Source organism: Sciurus carolinensis, chromosome 9, assembly GCF_902686445.1.
Source record: "Sciurus carolinensis chromosome 9, mSciCar1.2, whole genome shotgun sequence".
Classification (NCBI taxonomy): domain Eukaryota; kingdom Metazoa; phylum Chordata; class Mammalia; order Rodentia; family Sciuridae; genus Sciurus; species Sciurus carolinensis.
In genome coordinates, this window is record NC_062221.1 from 46612100 (window position 1) to 46630806 (window position 18707).

The window sequence follows — 18707 nt, forward strand, 5'->3', positions numbered from 1 at the left end:
TAATAAAGATCATTGAAAATAGTAGAGAACAACAGAATAAATACATTGTTTGAAAATTTAGTATCATATCTATATGTTCATATGTACAACAATACCTAAACATACATTCATATATAAACATAAATAAAATGCATATATGATGCATATGTATATATTTATTTAAGTCCCATACTTGCTGATCATGAATGGCAAATGAGCTTAAAACAAATGTGACCTATAAAATTATTTTGAGGATCAGAAAACTGGAAACTGAACAGATAGTTCACATCCACAAACAGTTTTTGAGGGAAAATATATTATGTGGAGATTGTTGCAAATATGAAAGGAAAACAACAAAAATAAAAACAAAACCCCTAAACTAACAACTGAAACTGTCCGGGATACACATCACAAACACACACACACACACACACACACACACACACACACACACGTGCACAAGCACAAAGTGTGTCCTAACTTTAGTTAATTAACTTTTGCTATAATAAATGGTAATAAATGGTAATAAATTTTGGAAAGCAAAAAAGATCTATATTAGTCATCTCTAATGTCTGATGTTTCCTCAGCTGTGAAAACTGACAGAAACATAAACAGTTATAAAGAATTAAAAAAGGTTTTTGATTCATTTTCTTATTTTTTCCTCCCCCCCACCCCTCCCACCCCTCTTTTCCCTCTATACAGTCCCTCCTTCCTCCATTCTTGCTTCCCTCCCACCTCCCATTATGTGTCATCATCCGCTTATCAGCGAGATCATTTGTCCTTTGGTTTTTTGAGATTGGCTTATCTCACTTAGCATGATATTCTCCAATTTCATCCATTTGCCTGCAAATGCCATCCCTCCAAATTCCTCTTACTCCATTAAGTGCAATCTGTATTTACTGGTGATTCCTTTATTTATTTGGGCATTTATTTATGTATGAAATAATTTATCACATTATGTTTTTGAAAAATGTCTCAACTTTTGCCTATGTACTCTTCCTATTAAGCTTTAGAAACACCTGAATTCATGGATTATTTCTGAACAAAATAGACAATTATACATTTTGTTTTAGCATCCAAATAATTCTTTCAGACCTTTTTAATTATTATTTTTATTTTTATGTTTTGAGTATTGACTTTAGATTCTATTTATGTATTCCATATATAGTTTAAAAAATATTATGAATCAATTTCTGACCTTGTCATGTGCCACATATCATGGTCATAAGAAAATACTAATTACTTTATTGTTAAGCTGTCAAATTATCATTTTGTATTTTAGGTTTGATATCATTGTTGGAATGCTGTCATTGTTCAACAAATAGTCTATAGTTTTCAATTGATAGAGTTTCTCAGTAGACTCTGAACAATTTCTCCTTTATAATTTAGCATCTTATCATATATTAAATTAAAGCATCCTTTCTGAGTGATTACATAATTATCTATAATGTCTGATTGATGTTCTTGTTTGTTCACTAACCATCTTTTTTATTTTTTATTTGTTCTAGTTATTTTTACATGATAGTAGAATGCACTTTGATACATCATACATAGATCGAATATAATTTCTCATTCTTCTGGTCGTACATAATGTAGAATCCCACCGGTAGTGTAGTTATATATGTACATAAGGAAATAATGTGGGATTCATTCCACCGTCCTTCTTACCTCCATATCCCCTCGCCTCCCTTCAGTCCCCTCTTACCTAATCTAAAGTAACTCTATTCTTCCCTAGCCCCCTCCCTTATTGTGAATTAGCATCCACATATCAGAGAAAACATTTGGCCTTACTAACCCTTTTTCAAAAGAATTAGACAATTATACAATATTTTGTTTTGAGATCCAAATAATTCTTTCAGACCTTTCCAATTAACTTTTTTATTTTTATGTTTTGATTATTGACTTTAGTTGCTATTTATGTATTCCAGATATAGTATATAAAATATTATGAATCAATTTCTGACCTTGTCATGTGCCACATATCATGGTTATAAGAAAATGTTAATTACTTTATTGTTAAGCTGTCAAATTATCATTTTGCACTTTAGGTTTTTTATCATTGTTGGAATGCTGTCATTATTCAACAAATATTCTATAGTTTTCAATTGATAGAGTTTCTCAGAAGATGGAGTGATTTATAGAAAGTTTAAAAGATAGTTACATAGAATATTGTAAATTTCACCATTCTTTGTACATTTATCCCTTTCCAATTTCCATTCCTTTCTGTTTTACTTTTGTTAAATTTGAGAAAGAATATCTTTAAGTACTTTTTCAAAGAATGTGCAAAAAAAAATGAGCAATTTAAAAACCTTCAAATTGGAAGATAACATTTACTTGAACAATTAATTGATAGTTTTTCTGAGACTTCATGCTCCTGAAAGAGTTTATTTAGGCAAGTTTTTTTTGGTGTTGATCTCAGTTTCTTTTTGAAAATGTTTTAATGTCCCCCCTTCTTAAAAGAGGTTCATTGAGGGCTGGCAGTGTAGCTGAGTGGAAGAGCACTTTCCTAGCATGTTTGTGGGCTTGGCTTCCATCCCTATCACTGCCAAAAACAAACAAAAAAACAAATAATATATTTTTTCTGAGTTTAGAATTTTAAATTCAACAAATACAATTATCTTTAAAAGTATGATACCAGTCATGCAGGGTTGGGAAGTCTCTAAAGGTTAAAATACTCTTAAGAGATTGACTCACTGAAGCCAGGTACAGTGGTTGCATGCCTGAAATCACAGCAACTTCCCAGACTGACTCAGGAGGATTGCAATTTGGAGGTCAGCCTCAGTAACTCTGGGAGACTCTGTCTTAAAATAAAACCTAAAAAGAATTGAGGGTGTAACTTAGTAGTAAAGCATCCTTGAGCTCAATTCCAAGAAGTGCAAAAAATAAAAATAAAAAAGAATTTACTGGTAGTACTAATGCTTCAATACCAATGCTTTTATATATTTCTTTATTGTTTTGTTGAAAAGCCAACTGACAGTCTAAATACAATTTCCTTGTAAATAAACTCTATTTTCTTTCTAGTGTTGTTTTGAGTTTAAGAATAATATATTTCTTTTCTTATCATTGCTATAAAAGTTATGATAAACTTTGTGGTGTAAAATGATATAAATTATTATTTTTTATTTCTGGAAGTAAGAAATACAAAATGGATCTCATTGGCTAAAATCTCCCTGCTGGTGTGACTCCTTGCATTATGGAGGTTCTAGAGGAAGAACTGTTTTCTTGCTTTTTCTAGTGTGCAATGGCTACCTGCATTTCTCACCTCCTGGCACCTTGTCTTTAAAGCAGGCAAGGCTCATCCAGACTTCTGCATATCACATGGTTCAGATGCAGAGACTCCTCTACCTCCCTCTTCCACATTATTGTGCCCATTTGGAGAATCCAAGGTAATCTCTAATACTGAGGATCCTACTACAATTCTTCATGTCATCTTCTACCTTCTTTCTTCTTTACCTTGTAAGTAGCATATTCACATTTTTTTGAATTTAAGGCATGGGCATTTTTAGGAGACCATTTTTCTTCTAACAAATGTGTATTCTTTTATTTCTCCTGCCTATATATTCTTTGCTTCCTGTGGCCATATTTCATTGCACAATAGTTCATATTTTCCTGTAGGATTGTCTTCTAGAATTCTGAAATAGATTCATGATAAACTTTCTAATATTATTTTCTATCTCATTATCACTCCATTTTTTTTCTGAACTATTTTTTCAAAATGGCATTTTGAACTTTTTCAGATACATCTGCAGTCTGACTTTTTAGTTTTTTTTTTCTAATATTCCACTCAATATATCCACTTAGTTTTTATATATCTGTGGGTTTTAGTTGAAATGTTAGTCAAATCACATAGTCTGTTTTCTAATCTCTCTCTGACTGTTCACTTTCAGACCTACTTATGCTGTATCTGATATTTTTATATTTTAAGATAATTTAATATTTAATATTTAAGTACTTGCACATTCTATTTTTTCATTTATTTTCTTGATCAGTGATATTTTTTAGATCATGCATCTTAGATTCTTTATATAATTTTTATTGCCTAAAGAATTATTGTGATCTTTTATGAAATTGATTTATTTTCACCAGGTACTTGAGATAATTAACAATATAGGAGTATCTTACAATGTATGCTCAGTTAAAGAGGTTCCAGAAGACCTGAGTGGCATAAATTTGAATCATAAACTTATGTGAGGGCAGACATGTAAAAAAAAATTGAATATTGAAGGCAGATATAGTTAGTTCAAGAAAAGTTATTTTCCTGTTTTATTCTTTTATTAAGCATTTACCATCTGAAACCTTATTTTTAAAGTATTATCTATTCAGATTTTCCAACTTATGCAAAGCTCATGAAAACATTAAAACTTGAACTTAATGTCACTAGTTATTTCCAGATGAGCCAAGGGCTCAATCCCCCTACATCTCCCCAGATTTAGAGGCTCTTTTCCTGCATAACACTGCCTGTAAAGATAGGCACGAGTGCCATATGAGAATTATTACTTTCTATATGATATGTTAGCTTTTAGAAACTTGTAAGTAGCACAGTCTATAGATAGTGTGAATCTTTAATGATTTTTCTTTAATCTTTTAGAAAAGCATCTTGACTATTTTTAAAATGTCAAACCATGTCCTTTGAGCAGAAAAATACATCTTTCCAGGAACAGCACAGGAGGCTAGGTGTGCAATCAATAACTTTCTTCAATGCTACTTACAAAATGCTCAGTTATATCTTTCTTTGGGTTCTACTCTGAAAAAGGAAAATAAGAAGAAATAGGAAGTAGAATATTAGGAAATAGAATATTTGTACCTTTGTATTTGTATAACTTCTGTGGAGCATGATTATAATTTTGATAGCCATATTTAGGACACTTTCATATGCACAATAAATGTTAAGAAAAATATACCAGTAGCTTAACAAGTAAATTGAGATCAAAGGACATGGGGAGAGTGCTTCTGGGAATACAGAATAAAATGAGGAAAGAGCTAATTTTTGATTTAGAAAAAGTTTAAGGAAATCAAAAGTCATGATTTTCAAATGTGTTTCAAGGAGTTTTTTGAAACTAGGTAGGCATGTGAACTTTCTCTACTTTTCTTCTGTTTGATATGCTGTTGCACTTGGGTCCACAATTTATTAAAATAAACTAAGGCTGCTCCTTCACATATATATGTATATGTATATGTGGACATATGCATAAAATATAAATAAGTATATACAAAGATATATTTTTGGGGAGATAGCTCAGTTGGTAGAGTGCTTGCCTTGCAAGCATGAGGCCCTGGGTTCGATCCCCAGCACCGCCAAAAAAAAAAACTTCAATGATATATTTTTATATTGAAAAGTATAGGTTAAGTTTCATCTAGAAAGTATGTGAAGCCCAGTAAAGACAGAGTACTGAAACATAGTTGAGAAAAAATGATCTTAAAAAAAATTCCATGCTTTTTCAATGGAAATTCATAATATTCATACTTAGGAAATGCCTTATCCCATAGTCTAGTGTAGTAGACAAGGTAGTTAAGCCCTACAGTATTTCATTTATCTATTACAATTTTACCAATCTAAAAAGACTTCAAGTTCTTACAATCATCTTCATATAAAGTTAGACATCACCAAAGTAGCTTAAAATTCCTTTTATGACTTTATCTTATTTCTTCATCCTCATCTTCAGATAATTCTACGCAGAAATACTGAATTATATTTGTAGCATGATACACTTTCTTCACTAGGTGCACATGAAATTTTTCTTGCTGATTTATTACTTTTCTCTTTTGTGAATCTTATTCATCTTTCTCCTGTAATTTGCAAAGTCACAAGCTTTAGTAAGCATTCACTAATTCCTTAAGAATAGAACACACCCTGTTCCAACTTAAGGTTCTATGCTTCTCTTACCTTCATATTTCTGGAAATTTTCTCTGATAATCACATAGAGGTTGAGGATGGCATGGTGGATACCACAGGCTGGAGTGTTTAGGAGGGAGGGAGAATGGGAAGATGTAGTTAAATGAGACTTTGGTTAATTACAGTTAGGTAGGTGAAATAATTTCCAAGATCTATTGTACTGAAAGTTAACTACAGTTAATGAGGATAAACTGTATTTTCTTTAAAAAGTAGAGAGTGTGCTCTTACCACAAAATAAAAAATGAACAAACAAACAAACGGTAGCCATGGAAAATAATAAATGTCTCAATTAGTGAGATGAAACCAAACTACAATGTATAAATACTTCAGGTCATTGTGTTATATGTAATAAATACAGTGTTATCTGTCAATTTTGGGGGGAAATATTTTTTGGTAAAATATAATAAGTTAATAAATAAATGGAAAAACAGGCAATGCTTGTGGAATACTCTCCCTGTCTTCTTTCTCATAATAAAATTGTTATAAACTTGAACCATGCTGTCAATAAAAGTATAATACATGTGGTATACAAATAAATACAAATGAAAACAGAAATAAAATCATTTGTGGCTATTGCTGTTATTGATCAGAATATTCTTAAAACTATTTTAAAATGTGTACAGTATGCCTCACATATTTAAAGGATAAAATTTGATAAATTTTGACAAATGTTGGAACCCATGAATTACTATCATCAGTATAATGAACATATTCGTCATCCCAGATGTTTCTTTATTTCCCCCCATAAAAATCCATAAGCATGCCTTGCTTTGTCCTCCCTTTCTAGCAAAGAATGGGGGCTGCTGTCACCATAGATTAATTTTCATTTTCTAGAATTGTATGTATCATGGAACCACAGAGTATATGTATTTTTACTCCTGACTTCTTTCTCTCGGTACAATTATTTTGAGATTCTTCTACGTTGTAGTGCAGAGGTCAGCATTTGCATTTTTTTAATCAAGGAGCTACATAGTCAATCTATTAGGTTTGGTGGTACATATCAGATCTCTGTCATATATTCTTTGCTTGTGTAATCCAACCCTTATACATATAACACATTCTTAGCTTAGAGACCACACAAAAATAGACCATGCCCCAAATCAAGCCTAGGATCATAATGTGCTTATCCTTATTGACATTCTTTTCTTCTTCATATCTGAGTAAGATTCTGAGTAATAGATCTGAGTAAGAATCTATTTTATATAAAAATCAGATTTGTTTATCTATTCATTTACTGTTGGATGTTTAGTTTGGTTCTATCTTTTGGCTATTAAAAATAAAGTTGCAAAGGGTGTGGTGGCACACACCTGTAATCCCAGCAGCTGGGAAGACTGAGACAGAAGAATCTCAAATTCAATGCCAGGTTCAGCAAAAGTGAGGCACTAAGCTACTCAGTGAGACGTGTCTCTAAAAAAAAAAAAAAAAAAAAAATACAAAATAGACAAAATAGGATGTTACTCAGTGGTTGAGTGCCCCTGAGTTTAATCCCTAGTACCCCTCCCTCATAAGATAATAAACTAAAATACAGTTGTTTTAAACATTCATGGATAAGTCTCTGTACATACATTTATTTCTTCTTTTGAATGCTAAGTAATTAGTAGTGAAATGCCTGGCAGGTGCATATGTTTTAGAAACTACCAAATAATTTTTCATATGTTTTGTATCTTTTTCTCCTTGGAACCAAAAATGTATCAAAGTTCAAGTAACTTTGCATTCTAGTCAGGAATTGATAAAATCAGTCTTTTAAAATTATAGACATGTTTATGGATAGGTAGGTTATTCCTTTGGGATTTTAATTGGCATTTTCCTACTGTCTAATGATATTGAGCTATTTTCATATCTTAATGTGCCATCCTTCTATGTTTTTTGGTAAAGTGTATTCTAATCTTTTGTTCATTTTTATGAATTCGGTTTGATCATCTTCTTATTGGGATTTGATAACTTTATATATTCTAGATTTAAGCATTTCATCAGATATGTGAGTTATAGACATTTCCTTCAGTCTACAGCTTTCTTTTCACTGTTATAACATTGTCATTTGAGGAGACATGTTTAATTTTGGTGTACTCCACATTATTATTTTCTGGGTTATGCATTGTGGGTCTGGTGTCTTATCTAGGAAATACTTTTCCAACCAAGTCACGAAGGTTTTCTTTTATGGTTTCCTACAGAGATTGTGTATTTAGGTTTTACATTGTCTGTCATTCAACTTGACTTAATGTTTTGGTGTATGATAGAAGGTCTAGAATTTTTTTTTTCGGTAACACAAATATATTGGTGGTGAACTATTTTAGCTTTTGCACACATAAACAAATCTGTACTTTGGTTATATCTTTAAAAGATTGTTTCATTAAGTGCAGAATTCTAAGACAAGATTTTTTTTTCAGTTTTGGAAAAACTGTCAGTATTGTCAGTATCTGACTGTGTCCTCCCTTCCTAGCAAAGAATGGGGGCCTCCGGATTGCATAATTTTGAAAAGACCAAGGAAAATAGGGAAGTATGATTCTATAACAGGACACACGAAGTCCACAAAAACTGGAATATTCTGGAAATGTGTACTAAGTTACTAGAAAGAAAGTATGTATCATGTGTAAAGTTTGTCACATTTTCAATATTTACCATGAAATCATTTGTGATTTTAGAGTTCTGGTAATTAAAAAAAAAATAGTAATAGTAGTTCTAAACATGCCACTTTAAAAAGAAGATTTCTACTATAACCCATAAAACTTTAAAAACATGCATCAATATTCAGAAATTTCCCTGAAGGATAAAGAGAGTATATTACATCAAAATATGGGGGTAGAAAGGATAGTAGAGTGAAACAGGCATTATTACCTTATGTACATACATGGCCACATGACCGAAGTGATCCTACCATCTGTACAATCAGAAAAATGAGAAATTATACTCCATTTATATAGGATTTATCAAAATGCATAAATGCATTATACTGTCACATACAACTAATTAGAACAAATAACAAAATTTTTAAAATATTTATTATAAATTAACTATGTGAAATAAAATTATTTCCTTCTCACCTTAAAATCATGGTAGACAAAATTTGAGAAAGTAAAAAAAAAAAAGATGATTAAATTAAGCAAATATTTGTTCATCTTAAATCTCCATATTCTTTATCAGTGACACAAATTTTCTTATATACTTACAACTCTTAAATAGAAAAAGAACAAAAGACTAATGAATTTCCTACAAATGGGTCAAAAGTATAACTTAGGGGGGGCAATCCAAGATGGCGGCCTAGAGGGTGACTGCACCCCCAGTTGCTCCAGAACCCAGGAGTTAAGAAGGGGAGGTACTGAGAGACTCGGACTGAAATAGAGCCACAGGTGAGTCTGCCCACTGGGTAAAGCTCGGCCTGGGTGGCAGGCCCAGATAGAGGTGGCTAATTGGAGCTGGGCAGGGCAGCTAGAGTCTTCCACAGGCAGCCCTATGCACTCCAGCGGTGGGCTCCGCCCACATAGCCAGCTTCTCCAGGTTCTCGGAACGGAACTGGCCTGCTAGTGAGAGCCTTTCTGACCAGAACAAGCTCTGAGTCCCGGAGCCAGCGCAGCGCAGCGTACTCCGGCACGCAAGCAGCTTCAGGGACCAGGATAGGGCAGCCAGAGACTTCCCCAAGTAGCCTGGACCCCTGCGGTGGGAGTTGCCTTTCAAGGCTAGCTTCTCGGAGCAGACCGCCCAGTGAGAGGCTTTCTACATAGAACCAGCCACAAGCCCCCGAACCAACGGAGAGCTTGGATCCGCAAGCAGCCTCTGGGATCAGGGCAGGGCAGCCAGAGCCCTCTTCAGGCGGCTCTGCCCACTACAGCTGCAGGCTCTCTTCACGGGGTATCCAAGATGGCGGCCTAGAGGGTGACTGCACCCCCAGTCGCTCCAGAACCCAGGAGTTAAGAAAGGGAGGCATTGAGAGACTCGGACAGAAATAGAGCCACAGGTGAGTCTGCCCACTGGGTAAAGCTCAGCCCGGGTGGCAGACCCAGATAGAGGTGGCTTATCCAAGCTGGGCAGGGCAGCTAGGGTCTTCCCAAGGTAGGCTTCCTCACTCCGGCAGTGGGCTCCTCCCACATGGCCAGCTGCACGGTGCAGGCCCACAGTGAGAGCCTTTCCGCACAGAGCCAGCTCCAAACCGTGGAACCAGTAGGGGGCTAGGGGCAGTTTTCTTCGGATGCACTGCATTATCAGATTCCTCCAAGACATCAGGCTACTGAAGACTGGGAGGTGATACACTGGAAATCTACAGGGACACTATAAGCCAATAGCAGAAAACTGCAATATCTCAGGGTCCCACTGACAGCTAACCAATATGAGAAAACAAGGGAAGAAAATGTCCCAAACAAACCTAGATACTACATCAATAAAACCCAATAACAGCACAGCAGAAGAAATTTCAGAAAGGGAGTTCAGAATGTACGTAATTACAACGATCAGGGAAGCTAATGAGGAGATGAAAGAGCAAATGCAGGCATTAAATGATTGCACCAATCAACAGTTAAAAGACCAAATACGGGAAGCAAGAGATCATTTCAATAAAGAGTTAGAGATACTGAAAAAAAAAACAAACTGAAATACTTGAAATGAAGGAAACAATAAACCAAGTTAAAAACTCCATAGAAAGCATAACCAGTAGGTTAGAACATCTGGAAGACAGAACCTCAGACATTGAAGACAAAATATTTAATCTTGTAAACAAAGTTGGCCAAACAGAGAAGATGGTAAGAAATCATGAACAGAATCTACAAGAATTATGGGATATCATGAAAAGGCCAAATTTAAGAATTATTGGGATTGAGGAAGGCTTAGAGAAACAAACCAAAGGAATGAACAATCTATTCAATGAAATAATATCAGAAAATTTCCCAAATCTGAAGAATGAAATGGAAAACCAAGTACAAGAGGCTTATAGAACTCCAAATATACAAAATTACAACAGACCCACACCAAGGCACATTATTATGAAAATACCTAACATACAAAATAAAGACAGAATTTTAAAGGCCGCGAGAGAAAAGAATCAAATTATATTCAGAGGGAAATGAATAAGAATATCAGCAGATTTTTCAATCCAGACCGTAAAAGCTAGAAGGGCCTGGAACAACATATACCAAGCCCTGAAAGAAAACGGATGCCAACCAAGAATCTTATAACCAGCAAAACTTACCTTCAATTTGACGATGAAATAAGATCCTTCCATGATAAACAAAAGCTAAAGGAATTTACAAAAAGAAAGCCAGCATTATAGAACATTCTCAGCAAAATATTCCATGAGGAAGAGATGAAAAACAACGATGCAAATCAGCAACAGGAGGCGTTAGCCTAAAGGAATAGCCAAATAAAGGAGAAACCAAATCATGTCAAAAACAAATATGAGTCAATTGACTGGGAATACAAATCATATCACAAAAATAACCCTGAATGTTAATGGCCTGAATCCATCAATCAAAAGACACAGACTGGCAGATTGGATTAAAAAGAAAAATCCAACAATATGCTGCCTGCAAGAGACTCATATCATAGAAAGAGACACCCATAGACTAAAGGTGAAAGGATGGGGAAAAACATACCATGCACACGGACACAGCAACAAAGCTGGAGTATCCATCCTCATTTCAGATAATGTGGACTCCAAGCCAAAGTTAGTCAGAAGGGATAAAGAAGGACATTTCATAATGCTTAAGGGAAGCATAAATCAGCAAGACATAACAATCATGAATATCTATGCCCCGAACATTGGCTCATCCACGTACGTCAAACAAATCCTTCTCAATTCCAGAAATCAAATAGACCACAACACAATAATACTAGGCGATTTTAACACACCTCTCTCACTACTGGATAGATCGTCCAAACAAAAATTGAATAAAGAAACTATAGATCTCAACAACACAATCAGCAATTTAGACTTAACGGACATATATAGAATATACCATCCAACAAAGAACGAATACACTTTCTTCTCAGCAGCACATGGATCCTTCTCCAAAATAGACCATATTTTATGCCACAAAGCTACTGTTAGCAAATACAAGAAGATAGAGATACTACCTTGTATTCTATCAGATCATAATGGATTGAAATTAGAAATAAATGACAGAATAAAAAACAGAAACTTCTTCAATACCTGGAGATTAAATAATAGACTATTATATGATGAATGGATAGCAGAAGACATCAGGAGGGAAATAAAAAAATTCTTAGAAGTAAACGAGAACAAAGACACATCATATCAAAATCTCTGGGACACTATGAAAGCAGTACTTGAGGAAGATTTATTTCATGGGGCGCATTCAAAAAAAGAAGTAGAAATCAACAAATAAACGACTTAACACTACAGCGCAAAGCGCTAGAAAAAGAAGAGCAGACCAATACCAAAAGTAGTAGAAGACAGGAAATAGTTAAAATCAGAGCCGAAATCAACGAAATCAAAACAAAAGAAACAATTGGAAAAATTAACAAAATAAAGAGTTGGTTCTTTGAAAAAATAAATAAAATTGATAAACCCTTAGCCACACTAACAAAGAGAAAGAGGGAGAAAATTCGGAATGAACAAGGAAACACACAACAGACACGGGTGAAATACAAAACATAATTAGAAGCTATTTTGAAAATCTATACTCCAACAAAACAGAAAACCTCGAAGACATCAACAAATTTCTAGAGACATATGAATTACCTAAACTGAACGAGGAGGACATACACAACTTAAATAAACCAATTTCAAGCAATGAAATTGAAGAGGTCATCAAAAGCCTACCAACAAAGAAAAGTCCAGGACCAGATGGGTTCTCAGCCGAGTTCTACAAAACCTTTAAAGAAGAGCTCATTCCAATACTCCTCAAACTATTCCATGAAATAGAAGAGGAGGGAAACCTCCCAAACTCATTCTATGAAGCCAATATCACCCTGATACCTAATCCAGACAGAGACACATCGAGGAAAGAAAATTTCAGACCAATATCCTTAATGAACATCGACGCAAAAATTCTCAACAAAATTTTAGCAAATCGCATACAAATATATATTAAAAAGATAGTGCACCACGATCAAGTGGGTTTTATCCCAGGGATGCAAGGTTGGTTCAACATTCGGAAATCAATAAATGTCATTCACCATATCAACAGACTTAAAGTTAAGAATCACATGATTATTTCAATAGATGCAGAAAAAGCATTCGATAAAATACAGCATCCCTTCATGCTCAAAACCCTAGAAAAAATTGGGGTAGTGGGAACATTCCTTAACATTATAAAGGCCATCTACGCTAAGCCCATGGCTAATATCATTCTAAATGGTGAAAAACTGAAAGCGTTCCCCCTAAAAACTGGACGAGGCAGGGATGCCCTCTTTCACCACTTCTATTCAACATCGTCCTTGAGACTCTAGCCAGAGCAACCAGACAAAACAAAGAAATTAAAGGGATATGAATAGGAAAAGAAGAACTCAAACTATCCCTGTTCGCTGATGACATGATTATATATTTAGAGGAACCTGGAAATTCCACCAGAAAACTTTTAGAACTCATAAGTGAATTCAGTAAAGTAGCAGGTTACAAGATCAATGCTCATAAATCCAATGCATTTTTATAGATAAGTGATGAATCTTTAGAAAGAGAAATTAGGAAAACTACCCCATTCACAATAGCATCGAAAAAAATAAAATACTTGGGAATCAATCTCACAAAAGAGGTGAAAGACGTCTACAATGAGAACTACAGAACACTAAAGAAAGAAATTAAAGAAAACCTTAGAAGATGGAAAAATCTCCCATGTTCCTGGATAGGAAGAATTAATATTGTCAAAATGGCTATAGTACCTAAAGTGCTATACAGATTCAATGCAATTCCAATTAAAATCCCAATGATGTACCTTGCAGAAATAGAGCAAGCAATTATGAAATTCATCTGGAAGAATAAAAAACCTAGAATAGCTAAAGCAATCCTCAGTAGCAAGAGCGAAGCAGGGGGTATTGCAATACCAGATCTTCAACTCTACTACAAAGCAATAGTAACAAAAACGGCATGGTATTGGTACCAAAATAGACAGGTAGATCAATGGTACAGAATAGAGGACATGGACTCAAACCCAAATAAATACAATTTTCTCATACTAGACAAAGGTTCCAAAAATATGCAATGGAGAAAAGATAGCCTCTTCAACAAATGGTGCTGGGAAAACTGGAAAACCATATGCAATAGAATGAAATTAAATCCCTATCTCTCACCCTGCACAAAACTCAACTCAAAATGGATCAAGGACCTCGGAATCAGACCAGAGACCCTGCATCTTATAGAAGAAAAAGTAAGTCCAAATCTTAAACTTGTTGGCTTAGGATCAGACTTCCTTAACAGGACTCCCATAGCACAAGAAATAAAAGCAAGAATCAGCAACTGGGATAGATTCAAACTAAAAAGCTTTCTCTCAGCAAAGGAAACTATCAGAAATATGAAGAGAGAGCCTACAGAGTGGGAGAATATCTTTGCCAACCATACCTCAGATAGAGCACTAATTTCCAGAATCTATAAAGAACTCAAAAAACTCTACACGAAGAATACAAATAATCCAATCAACAAATGGGCTAAGCAAATGAACAGACACTTCACAGAAGAAGATGTACAAGTAATCAACAGATATATGAAAAAATGTTCAACATCCCTAATATAAGGGAAATGCAAATCAAAACCACCCTAAGATTTCATCTCACCCCAATTAGAATGGCGATTATCAAGAATACAAGCAACAATAGGTGTTGGCGAGGATGTGGTGAAAAAGGAACACTCATACATTGCTGGTGGGGTTGCAAATTAGTGTAACCACTCTGGAAAGCAGTGTGGAGATTCCTCAGAAAGCTTGGAATGGAAACACCATTTGACCCAGCTATCCCACTCCTTGGCCTATACCCAAAGGACTTAAAATCAGCATACTACAGAGATACAGCCACATCAATGTTCATTGCTGCTCAATTCACCATAGCCAGATTGTGGAACCACCTAGATGCCCTTCAGTTGATGAATGGATAAAGAAACTGTGGCATATACATACAATGGAATATTTCTCCGCAATGAAGAATGATAAAATTATGGCATTTGTACGCAAATGGTCGAAATTGGAGAATATCATGCTAACTGAGATAAGCCAATCTCAAAAAACTAAAGGACGGATGATCTCGCTGATAAGCGGATGAGTACATATAATGGGGGGTGGGAGGGGTTAGCATTAGGTTTAGGGTTAGGTTTAGGTTTAGGGATAAGGAGTGTGGTAAGAATGAAGGAAAGAAGGACTGTATAGAGGGAAAAGAGGGGTGGGAGGGGTGGGGAGGAAGGAAAAAAAAATAAACATCATTGCCCTATTTAAACGTATGATTACACAAATGGTATGCCTTGACTCCATGTACAAATAGAGAAACAACATGTATCCCATTTGTATACAATAAAAAAAAAAGTATAAGTACCAATCTTACCATGTAGCTTCACAAAATGCAACCTAACTGTAAATCACAGGAGTGAAAAAAATTAGTGAAAATTAATAAGAAAAAAAATGTCTGCCATTCCTACTTGAATGTGGCTAATATGAATAGATAAATTAACGAGATTAATGCCAGGCACAGAATACACACTTTGTAAATGTGTGCTGGAATGAATTCCATTTCTCCCAATTCTTCTGCTATCATTTATTCAGAACAACTGTAGGCTGAGCAAGAGTGATAGTGGAAGTCAGTTCAACAGAGATATGAAAAAGAGATTGGGGTGGAGGGAGGATAGTATCATGTTCTGTTACTCAGGACTGTTTAAGAAATGTATGTATAGATGCAAATATTTGCATTATGACATGGGATATAACAAAGTTTGTATTCAGTATGAAAAGTCACAGCTTACTGACATGCTAATAAATGCAAATTATTTGCATATATGGAGAAAATAAAACAGCATTCTTTAATATGACAAATGATAGTACTACTAGTACTACTAGTACCAGCATTTTTACTGGCATTACATGACTACTTGCATGGTACTCCTTGAATTTAACTTCATTATGCATGTATTTCCCAGCTTACTTTTACATTGTGAGCTATCTTGCTTACACAAATACAGTGAATGGTGAAAAAGGAGCTCATGTTTGGGTCAAAATCTGTCAAATTGCAAAAATGCAACTGAATTGCTCAGCATGACAACCACCTAAAACAAAATTGCATGTATCAAACAAACAAACAACAAAAGCCAGAGTGAGTGGACAAGGGGAGGTTAAATCCTTGCAACACATACCAATGCAGGTCCTATGTTTGGTATCTGAACTTCCTAAAAACTTTCTGGACTTTCACCAAGTCTGTCTCATCAGAATTCATTTCCCCTGCCAAAGCATTCCATAAGTGTGGAAGAGATAAAACTGCAACACAGAAACATATGGGCAGAAGATAAAAGGAGATCAGTGAGCAGGAAAATATGTTTCTTAAAATCTGTGCTGCAGTCATTTTTCTTCTCAGTTTTGTTGTTTGTTTTGCCATCGAATGCCCATAGCCAACATTAAAAATGTTTCTACACAACAGCAAAGAATAAATCAATTCAGACCCAAAAGAGTCAATTCAGTTAATAAAATAACAATGACAGCAAAACAAAAAAGAACATCAGCAAAGGGAAATCAAGTTTTGTATTTTACAATAATTTGTTTGCTTTGTTTGGGTGGTGTGCAGGTACAACCTGAATGACTATGACCAAGGTAAGTTCTTCATTTAAAATTGTCTTTACCTGCAATGTTGAGTATTTCAATATCCTCATTCCTTTGTGCCTTATGCAATGTTTACTGTCATGGATCCTTAACCTTCTTTCAAGTATTAAGTCTAAGAATTGGGTAAATTTCCACAGAGAGGAAAATGTTCTTTGAGAGACTGCATTCTAGGTGCCCATAAGGCAGATCTCAATTTCTAATCCCTTCAGTGACCATCCAATAACAAATGACCCAAAACCCCATCTTGAATCATATCTTTGGTCTTCTTGGCATGACCAGTCCCCATCCTAAATATATGCTTAAATTATCGGGTAATCTAAAACCACTAGGAAAACAATGACAGTTCTTTAAAACATAATTCAAGAGTTTAGAGATTATATCCCAGAGGTTGAGGACAAATGTCAGACCTCTTTTGGGTCAAGGTGAATTCTTTCTTACATATAAATAAAGAGAAATACCATTTTCAGTAAAATTATTTGAAAGTGGGAACTTCTACATACAGCCAAGATTATGTAATAGGTATCAGATAAAATCTCTTACTTGAAACAACTAAAATGTTTGACAAATATACAAAAGAATGGCCTTTAAGATATTACACATTTAGGCCGAAAGTGGTGGTTGTGATCCCAAAAGAATGGGAAACCGATGAGGTTAACCCTGTGGTTGGTGCACTGTAGCACCTGGAAAATTTCCAGATTGTGACACAGTAAGACGAGACAGGGATGATTTGACATTCTTCTTGGGGAGAAGAGATAGTGGAGATGCTGAGGAAGCTATGGTAGTTACAGTTTGGGGGACAGAGTATAGAAGAGACACCTTAATGAATCAAGAGCTCTGGTGATCTGAAGGAGAGATCTACTTGGGTCTTCATCTGAGACCAATCAGTGCATATGTCTCTGATCCCATCATTCAGAGTGGAAAACCTTCTAATTCAGGCATAAAATGCTCAAAAAGTTATTGCCTCAAAAGTAGGACAAAATAAGTGCCAGACTAAATATTTGTTTTATCTTATAAAATTAATGAATAAAATAAAAATTAAAAGCAAGACCTGAAAAAAACCAACATGTTTCCAAGTAATTTTATTGTGACCTTTATTGAAAATATTTGTGTATTTTTTAACATTATTGTTTTTATTAACATTTACAATACAATTCAATGATTTTTAAAAATAAATTTACAGAGTTGGGCAATCGTCACCACAATCCAAATTTGAAACATACCCACCTTGGCAAAAAGATGTGCACATTTGTAGTAAGATCCTCTTTCTACCCACAACCCTTAATCTACCAGGAATCTACTTTCTGTTTCTATAGATTTGTTTATTTATTCTGGACATTTTTATATGAATAGAATTATATAGCACACAGTCCTTTGTGTCTGATTTCTTTCACTTAGTGCAATGTTTTTGAGGCTCATCTAAGTTATAGCATGATCAGTACTTTCATTTCTTTTTATTATTGAATAGCAGTCTGTTGTTATGGGCATACTACATTTTGTCTTGTCAACTCACCTGCCAGTGGATATTTGGATTATTTTAACTTTGGGGCTATTTTGAATAATGCGTATACGTCTTTTGTGGATATATTAATAGTTCTAAGAAACCCTGAATTTGTGAAGAGGGTGATTATCAATTTAGCTTTAGTTCTTTTTTAATTTTTTTTTTATTTTTACAGATTGTATTTTGATTCATTGTACAAAATGGGGTACATCTTTTCATTTCTATGGTTGTGCACGATGTAGATTCATACCATTTGTGTAATCATATATGTACATAGGATAATGACGTCTGTCTCATTCCACCATTTTTCATACCCCTCCTCCCTCTCATTTCCCTCTACGTAATCTAATGTTCCTCCATTCTTCTCTCACCCCTCACCCCCCAAACCCATTATATACATCGTCCACTTATCAGGAAAAACATTCAGCCTTTGGTTTTTTTGAGTAGATCAAGATCAAGTTGCTCAAAGATTCGGTGCCTGGTGATGTCCTACTTTTGGGTTCATAAATGGCTTCTTGTTGTGTAGTCACAGGGTAGAAGAGGCAAAGCAGCTCTTCTGGGTTTCACCACAGTTCTGTCCCATAACTTCTTCCCCAAAGCAAGC

At 34.8% G+C, this 18707-nt stretch overlaps 1 non-coding gene across 1 annotated transcript; it reads left to right on the forward strand.

Moving 5' to 3' along the window:
* The first annotated feature begins 5199 nt into the window (after positions 1-5199).
* On the forward strand, positions 5200-5282 carry Trnaa-ugc (transfer RNA alanine (anticodon UGC)). The gene has a single exon. It is a non-coding gene; the product is annotated as a tRNA-Ala (tRNA).
* Positions 5283-18707: the final 13425 nt, after the last annotated feature.